Genomic DNA, 21,341 nt, shown 5'->3' with positions numbered 1-21,341 from the left:
GAGAGGCCTTTTTAATTCAACCCCAAACAACCATTTGCAGGCAGTGCTTTTTTACCTCTAACCATATTTTCATTTTCAAACCAAATTAAGGGTACTCACAGTGCTGTAGACATTTGTCAGTGTCATTCAGAGCTCTGATTGAGGCACACCACTTGCAGAGACTGATTGAGACACACCACTTGCAGAGACTGATTGAGGCACACCACTTCCTGGTTTTATAGTCCCTCCCCCTCCCTCCAGCGGGGGCAGCAGAGAGAATGGGGAATTTTGTAAAAACATTAATATCTCTCAATTTTCATCAACGGGAAAAATCATCGGCACACATGCGGCGGAGGGGGGCTCTGAGCGACGTGGCCAAAAATGACGGCCGTAGGTGGCGGCATACTCTCGGAAATCGCAGCAAAGATGGCCAAAACCGGTCAAGAACAGACTTCTAGTAATATAGATAAAAGGACTGGACAAGCTAGATGCAGGAAAAACGTTTCCAATGTTGGGCGAGTCCAGAACCAGGGGCCACAGTCTTCGAATAAAGGGGAGGTCATTTAAGACTGAGGTGAGAAAAAACTTTTTCACCCAGAGTTGTGAATTTGTGGAATTCCCTGCCACAGAGGGCAGTGGAGGCCAAATCACTGGATGGATTTAAGAGAGAGTTAGATAGAGCTCTAGGGGCTAGTGGAGTCAAGGGATATGGGGAGAAGGCAGGCACGGGTTATTGATTGGGGACGATCAGCCATGATCACAATGAATGGCGGTGCTGGCTCGAAGGGCCGAATGGCCTCCTCCTGCACCTATTTTCTATGTTCTATCTATGTTTCTATCTTCTGGATCAGCCTTCCATCTGAAGAAGGGTCTCAACCCAAAACGTCACCCATTCCTTCAGGTTTGCTACTGCTACACGTGTGGGTTTAAACTAAATAGTGGGGGGGTAGAAATTGACAAGTTGGGAGGATAAAGATGGAGTTACAGTGTGGGCAGAAATCCCGGGGGGGGGGGGGACACACATCCCTCCCATGTTTTGAGAAGTGCAGAGCAATCCCCCACCCCCCCCGTGTTTTGTAATCCGGATTTTGAAATTCAATGAAAAAAAATCTATTGAACTATCCGCGAGACAGCGGGGGTGTCATTGTTACGCGCTTGTTAAAGGTCTCTAATAACATCGCATTAACACGATGTGTCACCAATTGTGTTTTGACATTCAAGTATTACTGAAGGTATTCGCGGAGAATTTCGTAAAGCTGTCTGATGCGGGTACAGTTACCATTGAACTAATTGGATATATTGGTGGATGGGAAAGATTTAAACGGGTTGAACGGGTTTCCTGTCTGGCTTGCTGGTAAAGTCCCTCATTCATACTCACTCACGTTATTTAGTATTTTTTTCCCCATCTCTCTCCCCCCTTCAAGGTTGGTTCTTCTGTTTGCTTCAGTTTTATTTGTTTTAAGTGTTATTTATCTCATAGCTTTTGAAAGATTCAAGCGGGTATCAGACATTTTCTAAGGGCTGAATCGGCCCGTTCGCGGGGCCTTTCATCGCCCAGCTGCTGTGTCAAGGCGATCGAGGCTCCCGATGTTGAACGGGCCGATTGAAGCCCCAAGATTCGGGGCTGACGAAGCTGCTGTTGCTGGAGTTCGGAGTTGGTCACCAACCAGGTCAGTTACCGTCCACAGGGCCCACGGCCGAAGCCTTGCGTGTGTGTGTGTGTGTGTGTGTATGTGTGTGTGTGTGTGTGTGTGTGTGTGTGTATGTGTGTGTGTGTGTGTGTGTGTGTGAGTGTGTGTGCGCGCGCGAGCGGCCACCAAGAAACCATGCCCCACAAATCGTGCCCCCCTCCCCCCCCCCATGTTTTGATAGCGATTTCCAGCCCTGATTTAAAGGGGAAGTGAGTGCAGAAAAAGTTATAAAAGACTCTTGAATTAATGGGAAGGAAAGTTCGAGAAGGGATAAGAGAGTAAGGTCTGGGCCAATAGTGACCGGAGTGAGAGGGGAGATGAAAGTCAAAGTGTTGTATATGAATGTGCGAAGTATAAGGAATAATGTGGACGAGCTTTCAGCTCAGTTAGAAATTGTCAAGTATGATGTTGTGGGAATTACAGAGACATGGCTGCAAGAGGGCCAGGGCTGGGAACTGAATATTCAAGGGTATACTTCCTATCAAAAAGACAGACAGGTGGGACGAGGGGGTGGGGTGGCTCGGTTGGTGAATGAAATTCAGTCCCTTACAAGGGGTGACATAGAATCAGGGGATGTGGAGTCAGTATGGGTAGAACTGAGGAATTGTAAGGGTAAAAAGACCTTAATGGGACTTATCTACTGACCCCCAACCAGTAGCCTGGATATAGGGTGCAAGTTGAATCAAGAGTTAAAATTGGCATGTAGCAAAGGTAATGCTGTGCTGGTTATGGGAATTTCAACATGCAGGTAGACTGGGAAAATCAGGTTGGTACTGGACCCCAAGAAAGGGAGTTTGTCACGTGCCTCCGTGATGGATTCTTAGAGCAGCTTGTACTGGAGCCTACCTGGGAGAAGCCAATTCTGGATTTAGTGTTGTGTAATGAACCGGATTTGATAAAGGAACTCGAGGTAAAGGAGCCATGAGGAGGTAGTGACCATAATATGATGTTTTAATCTACAATTTGAGAGGGAGAAGGGTAAATCGGAGGTGTCAGTATTACAGTTAAACAAAGGGGACTATGGAGCCATGAGGGAGGAGCTGGCCAAAGTTGACTGGAAAGATACCCTAGCAGGGACGACAGTGGAACAATGGGGTCAAGGTAAGAGCGTTCACGTCGCGGCCATGTTTCCACCACCACGCACAAGAAGCACAAGACAGACACCATTGTGCAGATGCTGAGAAGTGTGTGGCTGAACAACCTCTAATCTTGTGTGTGGACTCGATAAGAAGAAGTGGAACAACAGGTATTTCTGGGAATAATACAGAAGGTGCAGGATCAGTTCATTCCAAAGAGGAAGAAAGATTCCAAGGGGAGTAAGGGGCGACCGTGGCTGACAAATGAAGTCAGGAACAGTATAAAAATAAAATAGAACAAGTATAACATATAAAAGATGATCGGGAAGCCAGAGGATTGTGAAACTTTTAAAGACCAACTGAAGATAACTAAAAAGGCAATACAGGGAGCAAAGATGAGGTGTGAAGGTAAGCTAGCCAAGAATATAAAAGAGGATAGTAAAAGCTTCTTTAGGTATGTGAAGAGGAAAAAATTAGTTAAGACAAAAAATTAGTTGGACCGAGCCCTAGTGAGACCACACCTGGAGTATTGGTCCCCTAATTTGAGGAAGGACATTCTTGCTTTTGAGGGAGTGCAGCGTAGGTTTACAAGGTTAATTCCCGGGATGGCTGGACTGTCATATGCTGAGAGAATGGAGCAGCTGGGCTTGTACACTCTGGAGTTTAGAATGATGAGAGGGAATCTCATTGAAACATATAAGATTGTTAAGGGCTTGGACACACTCGAAGCAGGAACCATGTTCCCGATGTTGGAGGAGTCCAGAACCAGGGGCCACAGTTTAAGAATAAGGAGTAATCCATTATAAAAGATGAAATAGCGGCACATTTGGATAGCAGTAACAGGATCGGTCCGAGTCAGCATGGATTTACAAAGGAGAAATCATTCTTGACTAATCTTGTGGAATTTATTGAGGATGTAACTAGGAAAATGGACAATGGAGAGCCAGTGGATGTAGTGTACCTGGACTTTCAGAAAGCATTTGATAAGGTCCCACATAGGAGATTAGTGGGCAAAATTAGGGCACATGGTATTCGGGGTAGAGTGCTGACATGAATAGAGAAGTGGTTGGCAGACAGGAAACAAAGAGTAGGGATTAGCGGGTCCCTTTCAGAATGGCAGGCATGACTAGTGGGGTACCGCAAGGCTCGGTGCTGGGACCGCAGCAATTTACAATATAAATCAAAGAGGAATTGAATATAGGAGCAAAGAGGTCCTTCTGCAGTTGTACAGAGCCCTAGTGAGACCACACCTGGAGTATTGGTCCCCTAATTTGAGGAAGGACATTCTTGCTTTTGAGGGAGTGCAGCGTAGGTTTACAAGGTTAATTCCCGGGATGGCTGGACTGTCATATGCTGAGAGAATGGAGCAGCTGGGCTTGTACACTCTGGAGTTTAGAAGGATGAGAGGGCATCTCATTGAAACATATAAGATTGTTAAGGGCTTGGACACACTCGAAGCAGGAACCATGTTCCCGATGTTGGGGGAGTCCAGAACCAGGGGCCACAGTTTAAGAATAAGGAGTCATCCATTTAGAATGGAGACGAGGAAACATTTTTTCTCACAGAGTCTGTAGAATTCTCTGCCTCAGAGGGCGGTGGAGGCAGGTTCTCTGGATGCTTTCAAGAAAGTGCTTGATAGGGCTCTTAAAAATAGCGGTTAGGGGAAATGGGGAGAAGGCAGGAACGGGGTACTGATCGGGGATGATCAGCCATGATCACATTGAATGGTGGTGCTGGCTCAAAGGGCCGAATGGCCTACTCCTGCACCTATTGTCTATTGTCTATTGTGACGTTGGGAAAAGGGGAAGTACAATGGGATCTGGGGGTCCTTGTTCATCAGTCACTGAAAGTAGGCATGCAGGTACAGCAGGCAGTGAAGAAAGCGAATGGTATGTTGGCCTTTATAACGAGGACTGTCATATGTTAATAATGATGGATAAAGGGGAACCGGTGGATGTGGTATACTTGGACTTCCAAAAGGCTTTTGACAAGGTGCCACATAAGAGACTATTGCTAAAAATAAAAAATTATGGGATTGGGGGTAATATATTAGCATGGGTAGAGGATTGGCTAACAAATAGGAAGCAGAGAGTGGGGATAAATGGTTCATACTCGGGATGGCAACCGGTAACTAGCGGGGTTCCGCAAGGGTCGGTGCTGGGACCCCAGTTGTTCACAATTTATATAAATGATTTGGAGGAGGGAACCAAGTGTAATATATCAAAATTTGCGGACGATACGAAAATGGGAGGGAAAGTAGGGGATGAGGAGGATAGGAAGAGTCTGCAAAAGGATATAGATAAGCTAGGTGAGTGGGCAACAACTTGGCAGATGAAATTTAATACTAATAAATGTGAAGTCATTCACTTTGGGGAAAAAAATGATAGGGCAAGTTATTTTCTAAATGAGGAGGAGCTGCGTTGTAATGCAACGCAAAGGGATCTAGGGGTATTAGTACATGAATCACTAAAAGTCAGTATGCAGGTGCAGCAAGCAATCAGGAAGGCCAATGGAGTTTTGGCCTTTATTGCTAGGGGGATTGAGTATAAAAACACGGAGGTCTTGCTGCAGCTGTACACGGTATTAGTGAGACCACATTTGGAATACTGTGTACAGTTCTGGGGTCCATACTTAAGAAAGGATGTACTAGCCCTGGAGGCAGTGCAGCGAAGGTTTACAAGATTAATTCCTGCAATGAGGGGATTGACATATGAGGAAAGGTTAAGTAAGCTGGGACTCTACTCTTTGGAGTTTAGAAGAATGAGAGGCGATCTCATTGAAACGTATAAGATCGTGAGGGGCCTTGATCGGGTGGATGCACCGAGGATGTTCCCAATGATCGGGGAGGCTAGAACTAGGGGACATAGTTGCAGAGTGAGGGGGGGCTCTTTTAAAACTGAGATGAGGAAGAACTTCTTCACCCAGAGGGTGGTTAGTTTGTGGAATTCACTGCCCCAGGGAGCAGTGGAAGCAGAAACGTTAAATATATTTAAGTCAAAAATAGATGGACCTAGGTATGGTTAGTATAGTAAGACCTGAGTGATCTCCTGGACAAGTGTCGATCGCCTGGATTGGGTCGGAGAGTAATTTCCCAGAGACACTACCCTCCCCTTTATACCGCTATCACCCCTCTCCACCCCAAAAACCTCGTGATCTCCTGGGGGAGGCAAAAAACCGGATAAAAACCCAGGTCCAATTCGGGAAAAAAATCCGGGAAATTCCTCTCCGACCCCAATCCAGGCGATCGACACTTGTCCAGGAGATCACTCAGGTCTTACTATACTAACCATACCTAGGTCCATATCCCTGCCCTCTCCCCGTAGCCCCTTATCCCCTTGGCAGCTAAAAAACCATCTATTTTAGTCTTAAATATATTTAAAGTTTCTGCTTCCACTGCTCCCTGGGGCAGTGAATTCCATAAATTAACCACCCTCTGGGTGAAGAAGTTCTTCCTCATCTCAGTTTTAAAAGAGCCCCCCCTTATTCTGCAACTATGTCCCCTAGTTCTAGTTTCCCCGATCATTGGGAACATAAACGCGGGCCAAGTGCGTTGTGACGCTTGCAAAAAGGTGGGGCATTTTCGAAGAAATTGTCCCAGGACCCGGGCTGCCAGTTCCACCACGATGGCCCAGGAAAGCACTACTGGCCCATCTGGGGCTGCTGGTTTGACCACGGTGGCCCGTGAAGGCATTACTCCCCTACCCCCAACCCCTATCCCCCCACCACCCCCATGTCCAGTACCTGTGGCGGTGGATGCCGGAGAAGTGCGTGGGGTGGATGGGAAGGTTTGGGAGCAACAGCGGGGGAAATAAGTCAAGAAAAAGAAGAAACATCTCCAGGCGGGTCCCCTAGAAGATGATCACCTCCAAGCGGGACTCCTGGCAGCAGATAATTTTGTGCTCGCCTCAGAGATAGATGGTAGTGCGGAGGTAGAGGTTTCTGCAATGGAGCTCACCGTCCCACCGCACGCCAGTGGTTGGAAGAGGAGGAGGCATGGGTCCTCCGATACAGAGAAGGGCCCTGAAGGTCAGGGGCAACCTGAAGGGGAGCCTTCCCCTCCTGTTGAGGTGGAGAACCCAGGGCACGCTTTCCATGAGGGGGAGGATGCCTCTGTAGGTCAGGGACCACCTGAGAGTGGCGATATATTACTCTTGGGGGCTGTCCCCCCAGAGAACGCGTCTGCTAGCTTAGTGGATGACCAGGGGCAGCCTGAAGGGGAGGATTTGGGTGAGGGGGTGGGTCCCCAACATGAGCTCCCTGTTGAGGCCCAGTTGAGGAGTGTGATGCCCCACTGGTTGAGGGAGCAGGGGAGACTCCAGTAACATCGGCCCCTGAGGGCCACAGTGAGGTGATTCACCTGGTGGTGGGGTACGGGGACTCTCTGGGTGACTGTGCAGGGGCGGGTACCCTGGGTGAGGAGGAGGGTAAGATCGTTCCGGATCGTGTCCTTCGGTCGGACTCCAGACAGGCCCGCTTACAGCAAGGCCCGGAGACTTGGTCCGACTTCACTGTTCCCAATCCGGTTACAGAGGGTGGTGGGAGCGTGCAGGAGAATGGCCAATTGTCAGATAGCTTGCCGCAGTCAGAGGCACTGGTACCTGCCCCTGTCACTGATCCTGGGGGTGGGATGGTGACAGAGGAGGGACTGTGTGATGTGGCTGAAATGCTCACCTCACAGGGAGGGGTGAGTGAGGCGGCTGAGAGTAGTAACCTTCCAGACCCGGGCTCGGACATTGAGTGCGAGGAGGAGGAGTCGCGGAGTCCATCGACAGTGAGTTGACGGACTGCTCCACCCGCGGCCCCGTGTCTCGACTTGTCGAAGTCTGGGAACTTCGGAAGTTCTTACAGGACACTAGAGGGAGTAGGAACAAGGTGGATTTGGCTGTCGACCGCTGGTCGGATCTGAGGGCGCCCATGCGGTCCATTCATGCCATCCTTCAGAAGAAGGGGAATGAGGCGGGACTAATAAGAAATGAGAGGCGCCAGTTCCAAGAGTTTTTTAAGGCCCTAAAGAGAGGGCAGAAGGTTAGGGGCGGCTCCAATCCTTCACCGGGGGCGGGTAAAAGATCTAGTGTACTTTCAAAATGAAGCTCACTATAGCCAGCCTGAATATCAATGGGGGCAGGGGGTCTCTCCGTAGGTTTCACCATCTCTCAGTGCTCAGGGACGGGAGGTATGCGGTGAGCTTCCTGCAGGAAACACCTACTGTGGCTAGTGATGAACCCACCTGGCTCCTGGAGTGGGAAGGGGGGGGGGGGTCTACATGAGTCATCTCAGCTCCAATTCGAGTGGAGTGGCCTTCCTGTTGGCCCCGTCTTTCCAGCCAGAGATCCTCAAAGTGCAGGACATTGTACCAGGCCGTTTGCTGTATCTGGCCGTGCGCTTGGATGGCGTGCCATTACACTTCATTAATGTGTACGCCCCCAAGATCGGCGTAATGCAGACGAGCTTAACAAGGGAAGTGACCACGTTGTTGAATACTATCGACCGTGTGTGTTTTCCTTGGGGGAGATTTTAATTGTGCCCTCGAGGCAAGAGATCGCACTGGCATTCAGCGTGACCCGGGTGCAGTAAAGACTTTAAGGGAGATGGTGGACTCTTTTGAGCTGGTAGATGCTTGGCGGAATTTCCACCCCGACTCTAACGCCTTCTCGTACAGGTTTGAGGGTGGTGGTTCCCGTATTGATCATTTATACGTGTCCAAGGCCTATGTCTCCTGTGTTTCGGCGGCCTCCATGCAGCCGGCACCATGCTCGGACCATTGCCTGGTGCGAGTGGATTTTATCCCGATGCGCACACGGGCTGGGTCCGCGTACTGGCATTTTAATAGCCAGCTGTTGGAGGATTGCCGATTCCAGGATTCATTCAGGCAGTTCTGGGCGAGGTGGAGAGAGAGGCAGGGGCATTTCCTTTCCCTAAGGCAGTGGTGGGACGTGGGGAAGGCCTACGTCCGTCTGTTTTGCCAGGACTACGCGAGGGGGTCGACTAAGAGGCGAGACTCCGAGATCGGACGGCTTGAGAGAGAGTTGCTCCACTCGGAGGCACGTCTGGATCAGACTGGTGGGGCTTCGTGTGAGTGGGAGGAGTACCAGGAGAAGAAGGGAGCACTGAGGGACTTGCAGCTTAGGAGGTCCCGGGGTGCGTATGTGAAGTTGCGAGTCCAGATGTTGCACGATCTGGACCGCGCCTCCCCCTTTTTCTTTTCTCTGGAGAAGGGGCGAGGAGCCCGCAGGCAGCTTGTTGAGTTGCTTGCGGATGATGGCTCCTCTGTCACAGATCCAGAGAGCATTGGTGCCTCGGTTGGGTCTTTCTACAAGACACTGTTCTCGGCAGGCACATCGAGTGGGGAGGCGCAAGAGGTCCTGTGGGAGGGCTTACCTGCTGTGTGCAAGGATGTGGCTGAACACCTGGATGATCACCTAACTCTGGAGGAGATGACTGGTGCCCTGCACCAGCTCAAGGGGGGAAAGTCTCCAGGGCTGGATGGGCTGACTGTGGAGCACCTTAGAGCCTTCTGGGATGTCCTGGGGGGAGACTATATGAAGGTCCTGGGAGAGAGCCTGGCGACTGGGGAGATGCCCTTCTCGTGGCGCAGGGCAGTTGTTGTCCTGCTGCCCAAGAAGGGCGATCTCCGCCTTTTGAAGAACTGGAGCCCGGTCTCTCTCCTCAGCACGGACTATAAAGTTTTGCCCGGGCATTGGCGAATCGCCTGTGTTCCGTGCTGTCCCAGGTGATCCACCCTGACCAGTCGTACACAGTCCCGGGCCGGTCCATCCAGGACAATGTTCATCTGGTTCGGGACCTGATCTATCTGACCCAGGGGGCTGGTCAGTCAGTCGCCTTTCTCTCCCTCGACCAGGAGAAGGCGTTCGACAGGGTGGAGCACGACTACCTTCTGGGGACTCTGTAGGCGTTCGGATTTGGACCACACTTTGTGGCCTGGGTTCGACTTTTATACACTGCTGCAGAATGCCTTGTTAAGGCCAACGGCTCTTTGTTGGCCCCCATTCCCTTTGAGAGGGGGGTTCGTCAGGGATGTCCCATGTCCGGCCAGCTGTACTCCATCTGTGTTGAGCCTTTCCTGTGCCTTCTCCGGAGGCGGTTGACAGGCCTGGCTTTACCGGGGCCGGGGATGGAGGTGGTCCTCTCGGCCTACGCCGATGATGTCATTCTGATGTTCACCGACCCTGTTGACCTGCGGAGGATGCGTGAGTGCCAGCAGGTTTTCTCGGCTGCTTCCTCCGCCAAGATCAACTGGGGGAAGAGTTCTGGTCTCTTTTTTTTTTTTTTTTTTTTTTTTTTTTTTTTTTTTTTTAAATCAAAAATATTTATTCAAATATTAAAATTGTATTTACAATACAATAAAACAAAACACCACCATAATGCAAGATCAACAATTATGCTAATCAACTGCTAAACAACTATATTACAATCCTTGTCAAGGATACATTCAACCTCCCTCGGTGCCCAGCGGTCGCGGAACTCCCTCAGGGTGCCCGTAGACAGGGCGTATTCCCTTTCCATCCGCACCCGGGCACGGACGTATCCCCGGAAAAGGGGCAGGCAGCTGGCTCGGGTAGAGCCCTCCACCGTCTGGCGCCGTGACTCGCGGATGGCCAGCTTGGCGAGTTCTGGTCTCTTGGTGGGTGGGTGGCAGGTGGACTCTCTGCCGGAGGAGATGGCAGGTTTTGCGTGGAATACCACGCACCTCCTCTATCTGGGGGTCTACCTGAGTCCCGATGAGAGGGGGTGGCCGGCGAACTGGCAGGAGCTGGAGGCGAAGGTGATCGCCCGGCTGGGACGTTGGTCCGGCCTACTTGGTGTGCTCTCTTACCGGGGCAGGGCTGTAGTTATAAACCAGCTGGTGGCCTCTCTGCTGTGGTACCGGATGGCCACTATGGTCCCGTCCTCTTATTTTATAACCATGTTACAGAGGAGATTGGTCAACTTCTTCTGGGGTGAGAGGAACCACTGGGTCTCCGCTGGGGTTCTGAGTCTCCCGTTGGAGGAGGGTGGTCAGGCGCTGGTCTGTATTCGTACCTAGGTGGCAGCTCTCCGACTCAGGACCCTGCGGAGGTACATCTACTCGGACTACCCTCCTAAATGGCACGTGCTGGCGACGTATTTTTTCCGCCAGGGGCGCTGCCTTCAGGAGGGCTCACGGCTCCCAGTAGCGGGCATGAGTCGACGCGCTAGGCGGGATAGGCGGGAGTTGCCTGGCTTTTACCGTGACCTCCTGAAGGCCAGGAATTTGGTCACCTTCAGCCAGGGCCCTGCTCCTCAGGGGGAGGGGGGTGTCGTGGCTGTGATGGTGGGTGTTGAGGAGAGGCGTGTGCATGGAGCGATTCCGGACGAGCTTACCCCCGCTCAGTCGGAATTGTTCGTAGGGCCCATGGCCCGGGTCCCTCCCCGAGAGCCGGCCCCATGCAACATGAGCCGCCTTTCCGAGATGCCCAGCGTGCCGTTCTGTAACGCGGAGAGGCGCGTACTGTACAGGCTGCTCCTGCACACTCTCCACTTCCTCGCCCTCGTCTTCCGTCCAGACACACCCTGGCGGTCCGTGTTACCACCAGACGAGGGGAGTGGTCCCGTGGAGGTCTCTCTACAAGGGAGTCCTCCCCCTTTACATCAGGGACCTGGGGTGGAGAGTGTTGCACAAAGCCGTGGCCTGTAATAGGTATTTGAGCCGGTTCACGGACTCTTCCCCTGCTTGTCATTTCTGCGGTGAGGAAGAGACCGTGTTCCATGTGTACATAGAGTGTGAGAGGTTGCAGCCAGTGTTCGAGTATCTGAAAGGGCTGCTCCTCAAGTTTTGGCTACATTTTAGTCCAACGCTATTAATTTATGGGCACCCGGTACAGAGGGGGGAGGGTTGGGAGGGAGGAGGGGGTCTCCCTGTCAGTCTGCTCCTGGGCCTGGCCAAGGCCATTCGTGGGTCCAGGCAGCGGGCACAGCGGTCGCCTGCCTGCCCCTTTTCCGGGGTTACGTCCGAGCTCGCGTGTCCCTAGAAAAGGAACACGCGGTGTCCACTGGGACTGTGGAGGCCTTCTGTGAATGCTGGTCACCACAGGAGGTTGAATATATTATAGATAAAAATGTTAATATTTTAATTTGATAATTTTGTTTAAGTGTTTTTTAAATTGCTTGAGCTTTTTCCGGGTCTACGTCCGTGCCCGCCTGTCCCTGGAGAGGGAACACGCGGTGTCCATGGGGACTTTGGAGGCCTTCCGTGAATGCTGGTCGCCGTTGGAGGTCGAGTGTTTTGTTGATAAAGTTGACGTTATATTAATTTGATGATCGTTTGTTTGTAAACTGTCAACATAGGCAGTCTTTGATTGTGTTAATACTCTATGTTTATTTTATTTTTTGAATAAAAGTAGTTTCATTAAAAAAAAATTGTTTTTAAAAAGTACCTGCTGGAGCCACTTGAGATAGTTTGGCTCGTCACCTGACCATGAGGTTTCTTGTGGCTGACCCATTAGGCTTTTTCTCTCCCTCGAGGATTTCTTATTGTGTCGATGTAATTCAATAAGTGGGTCATGACACATAACCGTGGTTCAGGTGGGTATGCCCGGAATTCCATGACTGGACCTGATGTTCCTGGTCTGCTCTGTTTGACCAGCTCCTGAATGGTTAAAGTAACACGGTCTGGTGTTATAACCATATTGTCCAATCGTAGTAGATGGAGGAACTGGACTCTTTGTGCTGAGACAAGGCCATCAGTATGACCGTCTTCAGGGTGGGCTGTTCCAGGGTGAGGGATCTGGCTGGTGACCATCCCCTAAGGTACGTCAGGTCCACACTGACATCCCAGATTTGGGTGTACCTAGGTCTGGGGGATTAGAGTTGAATATGCCTCTCCTGAATTTGATCACCAGTGGGTGGTACCCTATGGCCTGTTGTCCTGGTGCCTGAGTTAAGTAGGCTGACAGATCACTTCTGGCTGTATTGATGGCGCAGTAGCTGAGTCCTTCATTGTGGTGAAGACCTGCCAGGAACTCCAGTACAGGTTTTGTTGTAGTTGAATATGTAGTTCCTGTATTTGAACAGTATCTTCCCACTTCTTGATGTTCGCCAAGTATGTTCCCTAGTGGATATGCGATGGGATGCTATCATCGTGTCGATAGTGCTGTCTGACAATCCAGGCCCAGCAGTGGTCTTCCCAATTCTGCAACCCAGGCCCAGCAGTGGTCTTTTCAAATCTGCAACCCAGTAGTTTAATTTATCGTGGCATGGGTGGCTTATGTCTGAAACTGGGTGAGTTGATAAGTCTGGGCTACTGGGAAAATCATTAGGGTTTTGATGACCATGTCGGGGACCACTGGGAACCATGACTGTGGGTTTAGTCGGGTACTATCAAAATACTTGAAGCAGAGTCCATCTGTATTTTGCGTAGTACCCGACTGATGAGGCCGTAGTACCCGACTGATGAGGCCGTAATAACTGACTGATGAGGTCGAAAAAGAGGAGAACATAGAGATTAGATTCCCCCCCCCCTTCAATTGAAATATAAGGAAATCGATATCTGGTGTTCCATATTGCTTTGTAATTTCAGCAAATACTTTGGTTTAATATGTCTGTTTACAGTATTTAGCTCACCTGGTAGGTAAGTTGCTGATGGTCGAATATGTTTGACGACATACGGTTACCAATTGTTAAATAAATTGTCACATGATATCGATTTTATTCTGCCCAAGTGGTTTGGTATTTGCCACCACTGTGATCTTGTTAATTTATAAACGAACATGCAAAATGGTGCACTACTGAATAATATGCTTTTACCAATAGAACGTACTCAATATTTCCAACTAGGTTTTATGCCCAATGTCTATAGTGATGACGACTCCAGATTAGTCCATTTGCCACCATGTTCTGGGTATGGGTATTTAGTTTAAACACTAGCACCTTAGCTCTAATGGAAAGGTTCAAGTTAAGTAGCTGGTAATGCTGCTACTAATTCCCAATTACTCTTGCCACTTTGTTGAATGGTTGGTTGATTGTTACCATTAACTGGTACAGGTTGTGTCATACGCTGACTCTCCTTATGGCAATGTTATAGATGAGTGGATAGAGTTAATTAAATACCAGATAGTCAATAGTTGTGGATGGTGTCAACGTAGATTTATCTGGATTGTATGACAGAGCCCAGGCTAAATAAGTTTTAGTAGCTAATGCTGCTGATTAGCTATTTCCATGGATTTGTCTGTCGTTAATATCATAGAGACATGCCATGACGATATGTTCCTTAACAGTGTCAGGGCTGGTTTGAATATCTGGAAACAGTTTTGGCTCATATTAGCCATTGTCAATAATTTATACTGCCATAGTTACCCCATCCAGGTAAATTGTGGTATCTCCGAAAATCTTTATGAATGGGTACTGAATAGTGTGCATCTTTTAAGTTGATGTCTACCATAAAGTATCCTAGGAAATAGTAAGATTAAACGAGAACTTACCAGTTTGAAGTTTGATCTGTATTTTATGAGGAGTTACGATGAGGGATTACGTGAAGAACCCCGCCACGGCGCATGCGTGTCATTCTTCAAAGCAGCGGTGTGAAATCACAGATAACTGTAATGACTAAACATAGTAAGATTAGAGAAGAGATACCAGTTAAGTATATGATCAAGGGTGGGAGCGGAGGGCACGTAATCCCTCATCGTAACTCCTCATAAAATACAGATCAAACTTCAAACTGGTAAGTTCTCGTTTAATCTCAATATTTTACTTCGGAGTCACGTGAGTGACTACGTGAAGATTTTAAAGCTCTGTGATTTCATGCCGTGGAAACGAGTGCCTTGACTGTAGGAGGAATTGTGTTAACATAATTTGGACATGAATTCGACATTGAAATCATAAAATTTGTTAACACAAATTTATAACTCCTATTTATGGGTTTAAATTAATTTACAGAACTTAAAATTGTTTCTGCAAACGTTCCAGGTTTCATTACTGGTTTATTATAAAATAATTGGAATGTTTTCCCTAGACCATCCTGCTGCCTTGAGGATTTGGTCCATTGGTACATCCAACTGTATCGCTGCCGATGTAGCTGCAGCCCTGGTGGAAAGAGATTTTAAAATATTAGTATCCACCCCAGCCTGTGTTAGCACCTGTTTCAGCCATCTTGAGATGGTCTGGACCGTCACTCTTGGTGTGGTTGCTAGTGGCTGACCAAAATGTGCCTTTTCATTGCCTCTTAGGATTTTCGTTTTCTTCATGAATAACGACAGATGTCTTACTATACACAGACGGTCATCTGTTGGGTATGACCTAATTGTATATTGAGGCCTGCTGATCCCTTTCTGTTCTGCTTACTACTCATAAATATGAAACGTAATATTTTCTGTTGAGGAAGTCATGTTGTCCAGTCTAGTTTTTGGAGTGACTGTATCCTCTGTGCCGTGACCAATACCATTAGCATGACTGTTTTAATGTCAGTCTGTGTAGGGACAGAACTGTTGCTGGAGACCAATTCCTGAGCATCTTCAGGATAATTCTTACATCCCATAATTGGGAGTATCTGGTTTTTGGGGGATAGTATTAAAAATTCCCCTCATAAGTTTTGTACCAGTGGGTGAGTCCCAACAGTGTAATGCTCTGTCCCCTGCCATAGGTAAGTCGATAGGGCACTTCTGGCGCAGTTGATGGCACTGTAACTGAGCCCCTCATCATAGAGGAGGCCTGCCAGATATTCCAGAACAGACAGGATGTTCATGTCTCTGTAGGTGATGTTGTTTTTATGGCAGAGCATCGCCCACTCCCTGATATAGACTGTAGCAATAAATCTGGTCTATGAGGGATGGTGATACATGGTTCTAATACCATGTTTGATACCACTGGGAACCATGGTTGTGTAGGCCAATCGGGTACTACCAATACCAGATGCAGTCTTGTTGTATTTCCTTAATACCCGACTGATGAGGCAGGAAAAGGAGGGAATGCGTAAATAAACAATTCCCCCCCCCCCCCCCCCCCCCCCCCCCCCCAATGCAGCGAAAATGCATCTGTCGCCGCTGCCCCAGGGTCTGGTTCCCATGAAACATAATTTGATAACTGGTGGTTAAGTCTAGATGCGAATAAATCGATATCTGGTGTTCCATATTTTGCTGTGATATCAGCAAATACTATTTTATTCAACATCCATTTGGTGTTTTCATTAAGTTTGCGTGACCTGGTGTCTGCCACTGAATTTAGTCTTCCTGGTAGGTAAGTGGCTGATATCCAAATATCTCTCTGGATACACCATTGCCAAATTGTATAGCCAGATTGTCACATGATGTCAATTTGTTTCCACCCTGTGGTTAATGTATGCTACCACGGTGGTATTGTCTATCTGTGTCTAACATGCTGGTGATATGACCCAGTACAATATGACTTTAGGCCATGTAATGCCCCAACATTCCCAGGTAGTTTATGCCCAGTGTGAGTAATAATGATGCCTCCTGGGCAGTCCATCTACCTCCACAGGTGGTGATGGTATTGGTGGCTCCCCACCCAAGTGCACTGGCATCAGTTTGTAGTACCATGGAAGGGTTACTGACAATGATTGGATTGGAACAAAGCCAGATGTTATCTATCCACCATTTTAGTTCCATTTTAGCTTGATTGGTAGTTTCATAGATCTGTCAAAGTGACCTGCATAATTTAGAGTGCTTGTATTTTGCTCTCTGTAAGTTTTGGTAATGTAGAGGTCCAAATTGTGTGGCTGGAAAGGCAGCCATCATTATGCCAATTACTTTGCTACCAATCTGATGGATGGTTTGCTGATGTCAGTGAGGTTATTGCAAGCCTCTATTAAATCTCTAGCCTTTCCCTTAGGCAGAGTCACCGACATGTGAACTGAGTCAATGGTGAAACCCCAGATAGTCCATAGTAGTGGAAGGCGTTAGTTTAGATTTGACTGGATGGAAAATGAATCCCAGTTTTCCAATAACTTTTTTGTGGCTGTTACAGTTTGTTTGGCCAATTACAAAGTTTTGCCCACAATGAGTATGTCATCTAAATATGCCATGACCATGTGAGTACGTTTCCGTAGAAACGCTAGGGCTGTTTTCAAATTTTTTGTAAACAGCCTGGGGCTGATGATAACCCATTTGGCAGTGCTTTATACAGTCAGAGTTGTCCCATCCAGTTGAATTTTAAGTAACATCTGTGGTCACCTCGTATAGGCACTGAATAGTAAGCATCTTTTAAATCGATGCTGGCCATTGAAGTAACCTTTGGAAATTAATTGTTAAGGAGTAACAAAGGTAGCTATTTTGTCAGATCTATGATGATGCGATAACCATCATCTTTTTGTTTTTGATAAATATATTGGACATAAATTCTAATGGTTCGTGTTGAGTTTTCTCAATTACACCTTTTATGTAAAGCCGCTTCAGTTCAGCTTGCGCTTTTGATATTCCTTTATCAGAAGGCACGAACATTCGGTTCAGTATATGTTGAACTGGAGGGCTGTACTTGTGTATAAACTCTATTGTATATCCCTGGATACTGCTTAAGATGTAAGTATCGGTTGTTATCATGCTCCATGCATTCAGAAATAGTGTAATCTCCACCCAACCTCCGTGATCCCTGTATATTGTAGGGAACCAGACCCACCTACCTCAATAGTTACCAGTGGTAGGTTTACTTTTTGTAGGTTCTTTGCTGCTGTTGTCACGCTGGGGTCTGGATTTTCGGTTTGGTTGGCGTTGGATGTCCCCGCATCTTCCAAGAAGGCCGGCCTGGGCCATGGCCTATAAAGACTCATGTTTTGGGTACCGGACCTTCGAGCTTTCACCAGTTCTGCTGGTGGGTGCGTGGGGGTGCTGTCTTTGGCCGTAGTGGGTTCCAGTAGGTTCTCTTGTTCTTGCACCCCCTGCACACTTGTCTTTCCTTCTGCGGACCCCTCTTCCAGGTCAGCCCAGAACTGACCCGCAGTGCTCCCCTCTGATGAGGTAGAAGCACTGTGCAGCCCTTCAAGAGGTACTGCTGTGGGTTTATCATAGGGCCCACAGTGACCCGACTCCATCTCCCGGAGTCTGTCACGTTGGAGCAAAGCTCCATACACCGCTCCATCCGGCTCCAGCGCTCTCGGGCGCTGGCCGCCCGCTGTTGTTCAAAGTCGGACTCCTCTGAGTCCACGACCTTGTTTGTTTTGTGTCTAGCCTTTCCACCCGGCCGCGTGGATCTGGCCGGTGCGGAGGCGACATCGGGCACAGCTGATCCCACTATCGGTGATCCGAGTGCCGCTGGCTGCTGCTGGCTGCCCGCTGCTCCGCGGTCCTCCCTCTCCAGCTTTGTTCTTACTGCCCTTCCGTGGAGTGGATATGGCCGGTGTGGAGGCGACATCGGGCACAGCTGATCCCATCTAGCCCACCAGCTTTGTCGCAGCCCGTTGGTTTCTCCACCTGAAATCAGCATGGTAAAACACAAAAAGACCGCAGCTCTTACCTGCAGGTCCAGGTTGAAATTGTCGCTACGGGTGAACGTCGTTCCACCCCGTCTGCTGCCGTTATTGACTTGTCCAAAAGTCAACGGCCCTCTTTAAATAGTCTCCCGCCCGGCCGTGGTGTTCTGGCCGGCGCGGGACCAAAAGTCGGCACAGCTGATCCCTTCAGCTGCTGCTGGCTCCCGCAACTTCGCGGTCCTCCCCAGCCAGCTTCCTAGCAGCACTTGTGGACACTATTTTGTCCAACTTCCCCCCCTGTGAAAAACCCAGCGCGGGGAACATTAATTTTTGCTTCCCTCTCCCGCCCGGCCGGGCCCGGTGTGGGAGCGAGTAGGGAGCGAAAGTCGGGCACAGCTGTTCCCATTACGGGAGATTAGCGTGCCTTTGGCTGCTGCTGCCGGCTGCCCGCTACTCCGCGGTTCTCCCCCGCCAGCTTTCCCGCAGCCTTCATGGATCCGGTCCATGTCTCCACCTAAAAGGTAAGAGTCTTCTTACCTGCTGTTCCCGACTTTCAAATTCTGGAACGCAGAGTCTCCTTACCTGCTGTTCCTGGCTTTCAAATTTTGCCGCTAGGGGAACGTCGTTCCCCCTTGCTGTGACTTGTTGCAATGCGTGTAGCGATATGACACGCATGCGCCGTGGCGGGGTTCTTCACGTAGTCACTCGCGTGACTCCGAAGTAAAATCCATGGTTAGCAGTTACAAGTTTCCATAAGTGTGTAACCTGGTGAAAACACTCAAGTGGCTAAGTCAATGATGGTGCGACATTCACCATCTTTGGGTTTTTTGGTACCAAAGGTTCATATTAGGCTTCTTTATGACCCCTTGTATATCATCTCCAGTTAGCTAGTCCCTCATGTTATTTTTTAGTGGGAGGGTAGACCCCTTTGGGGTGCATGCTGAACTGGTGGTAGGTTTCTTAATTCAATTTTTATCCTTGAATACTTTTGGTATATAACTACCAAGTGTGATAGATCTTCATGCTTCCAACCCAGGTGTGACCCCCCCCCCCCTGTTAGTACAAACCCTTCACCTTTTATGTGGTGGTAGGAACCATACTTATCTGTCTTCACTGTTGTTTAGTGGTGTGTTAATTTCTTCGGTTTCTGGTTCCTTGTCTGTAGGGATGGTGTTGTTGGAGGGTGGCGCATTTTCCATGGATCCTGGCCTGAAAAGGCTTACGGGGGTTGGCATGCGGGCCCCGAGCTTTCACCAGTACCATTAAGTAGACGCTTACCGGTGAACGCGTGGAGGTACTGCTGTCTGGTTTTGTGTGGTGCTCATTCCAGGCCCTGCCCTGTTGATGCGAATATCTTGGACACTTCGTCCAGTTTCTTAGGCTTGGTTTGGTAACTTTGCCAGATAGCAGGATCTGTGGTTGTGAGGTCGGCGTTCTCACAGTCCTGTGAATTTTTTAGGTTGAGGGCAGGTTTTATAACTGCCTTCGAGAAGTTGCGGAGCATACTGTGAACAGTAGGGTCAGGTGTTTTGCCATACTACCCTGCCCCTCTGGAATGAGCATGCGAAAATGATAGCCGACGACAGGGGTATCAAATGCAATTTGAGATATTTGGGTTTTTAAAATGCCATGCTCAATGTACCCCCCAATAATGGTGGGCACTTTGAGTAAATGCAATTTTGGGGAGGTGTGATGAAATCCAACGCCTCATGACTACCTGTCTTGGAGAGGTTTTTTTGAAAAGAACAGGTAGGAAGCTGGCCGTCAGTTTAGACTGTAAAGCCATCTCGCTAGTGGTGTAGCCACGTAGCGGACTCACACCCAGCAGCTCTTCCTGATCCTGTACCTCAAGCATTCTCCCGATGTTGTTCAGCCAGTGACCCCTCTTCTTGACCAGCCCAGCCCTGGTCGCCATCGATCCCTCGATAAGGGAGATGGCCAGTGCTGTAGTGCACTGGAGTGGGAGTGTTATGCTCCCTTGGCGGGCTTGCCCCTGCTCCCGAGGCAAGTCTCGCTGGAGTGTTTGGCTCCATGTCCTTACTCTAGGCTTGGAGAACAGACACTCCCTTGCTCTCGGGTGGTAGTTTGATGTGCCGGTTCCATCTTCCGTGTCTGTCTCCAGCCCGAGGTTTGGTTCTGACTTTGCTACTAGAGGCTGCCTGCCGTTTTCGGGCGGCATTTCTGCGGTTCTCGGGCGGCGAGTCTCTTCGTCGGGTGAATGCAGGGATTACCGGCCGTTTTTTTAAATTTCCCTCCAGTCCGCTGCTGTTGGTCAGACAGCTCTTAGCGGACTGGGCATCGGCTCAGTACCCTGACTGTGGACCCCAGCGTGTGCAGTCCCGGTGCCGCCTCTCCCCCCTCCACTGACGGGACGTTCCTTCCCTGGAGTCGAACGGGGGCCGCTTCCCTCTGTGCTGCTTTGCTCTCTCCAGTTTCCCTTGGAGCAACAAAGAGGAGCAAAGTTTGTAAACTCGAACCTGTGGGTAAGTACTTACCTAACGGTCCGTTCCTTCAGGCTTGTAGCGGGAGCGCCCGTACTCCCGTTCGTCGCTGTTGCATCTGCGTGAACGCTCATGGCGCGCATGCATGCTGGACGGGTTCTTCACGTAGTCACTCGCGTGACTCCGAAGTATAATTACAAAGACACTGAGATCATCACAGAGGAGTCTAAAACTAGAGGGCATAGGTTTAAGGTGAGAGGAAAAAGGTTTGAAAGGAGATCTTAGGGGCAACTTATTCACAAAGGGTGTTGTGTACATAAAAACTGCTGCCCGAGGAAGTGGCAGACACCCAGCACAGGAATAGGCCCTTGAGTCCAATGTTCATGCTGACCAAGATGCCCCATCTAAACTAGTTCCATTTGTTTGTGCCCGGCCCATATCCCTCTAACCTTTTCCTATCCATGTACCTGGCCAAATGTCATTCAAATGTTATAATGTCTGCCTGAACTGCCTCCTCTGGCAGCCCATTCCATACACCCAGCACCCTCTGTATGAAAGAGGTGGTCCTCAGCTTCCTTTTACATCTTTCCATTCTCATCTTAAAACCTTCATGTGGTTCTTGATACCCCATACTCTGGGTAAAAAGACTGTGCACTCACGATATATATCTCCTCATGATCTTACACAGCTCTATAAGATCACCCCCTCAGCATGTGTCGGATAGAACTGCAGATGCCGTTTCAAATCGAAGGTAGACACA

The sequence above is a fragment of the Amblyraja radiata genome, chromosome 8 (genome assembly GCF_010909765.2).
Source record: "Amblyraja radiata isolate CabotCenter1 chromosome 8, sAmbRad1.1.pri, whole genome shotgun sequence".
Lineage (NCBI taxonomy): Eukaryota > Metazoa > Chordata > Chondrichthyes > Rajiformes > Rajidae > Amblyraja > Amblyraja radiata.
This window is presented reverse-complemented; position numbering follows the sequence as displayed.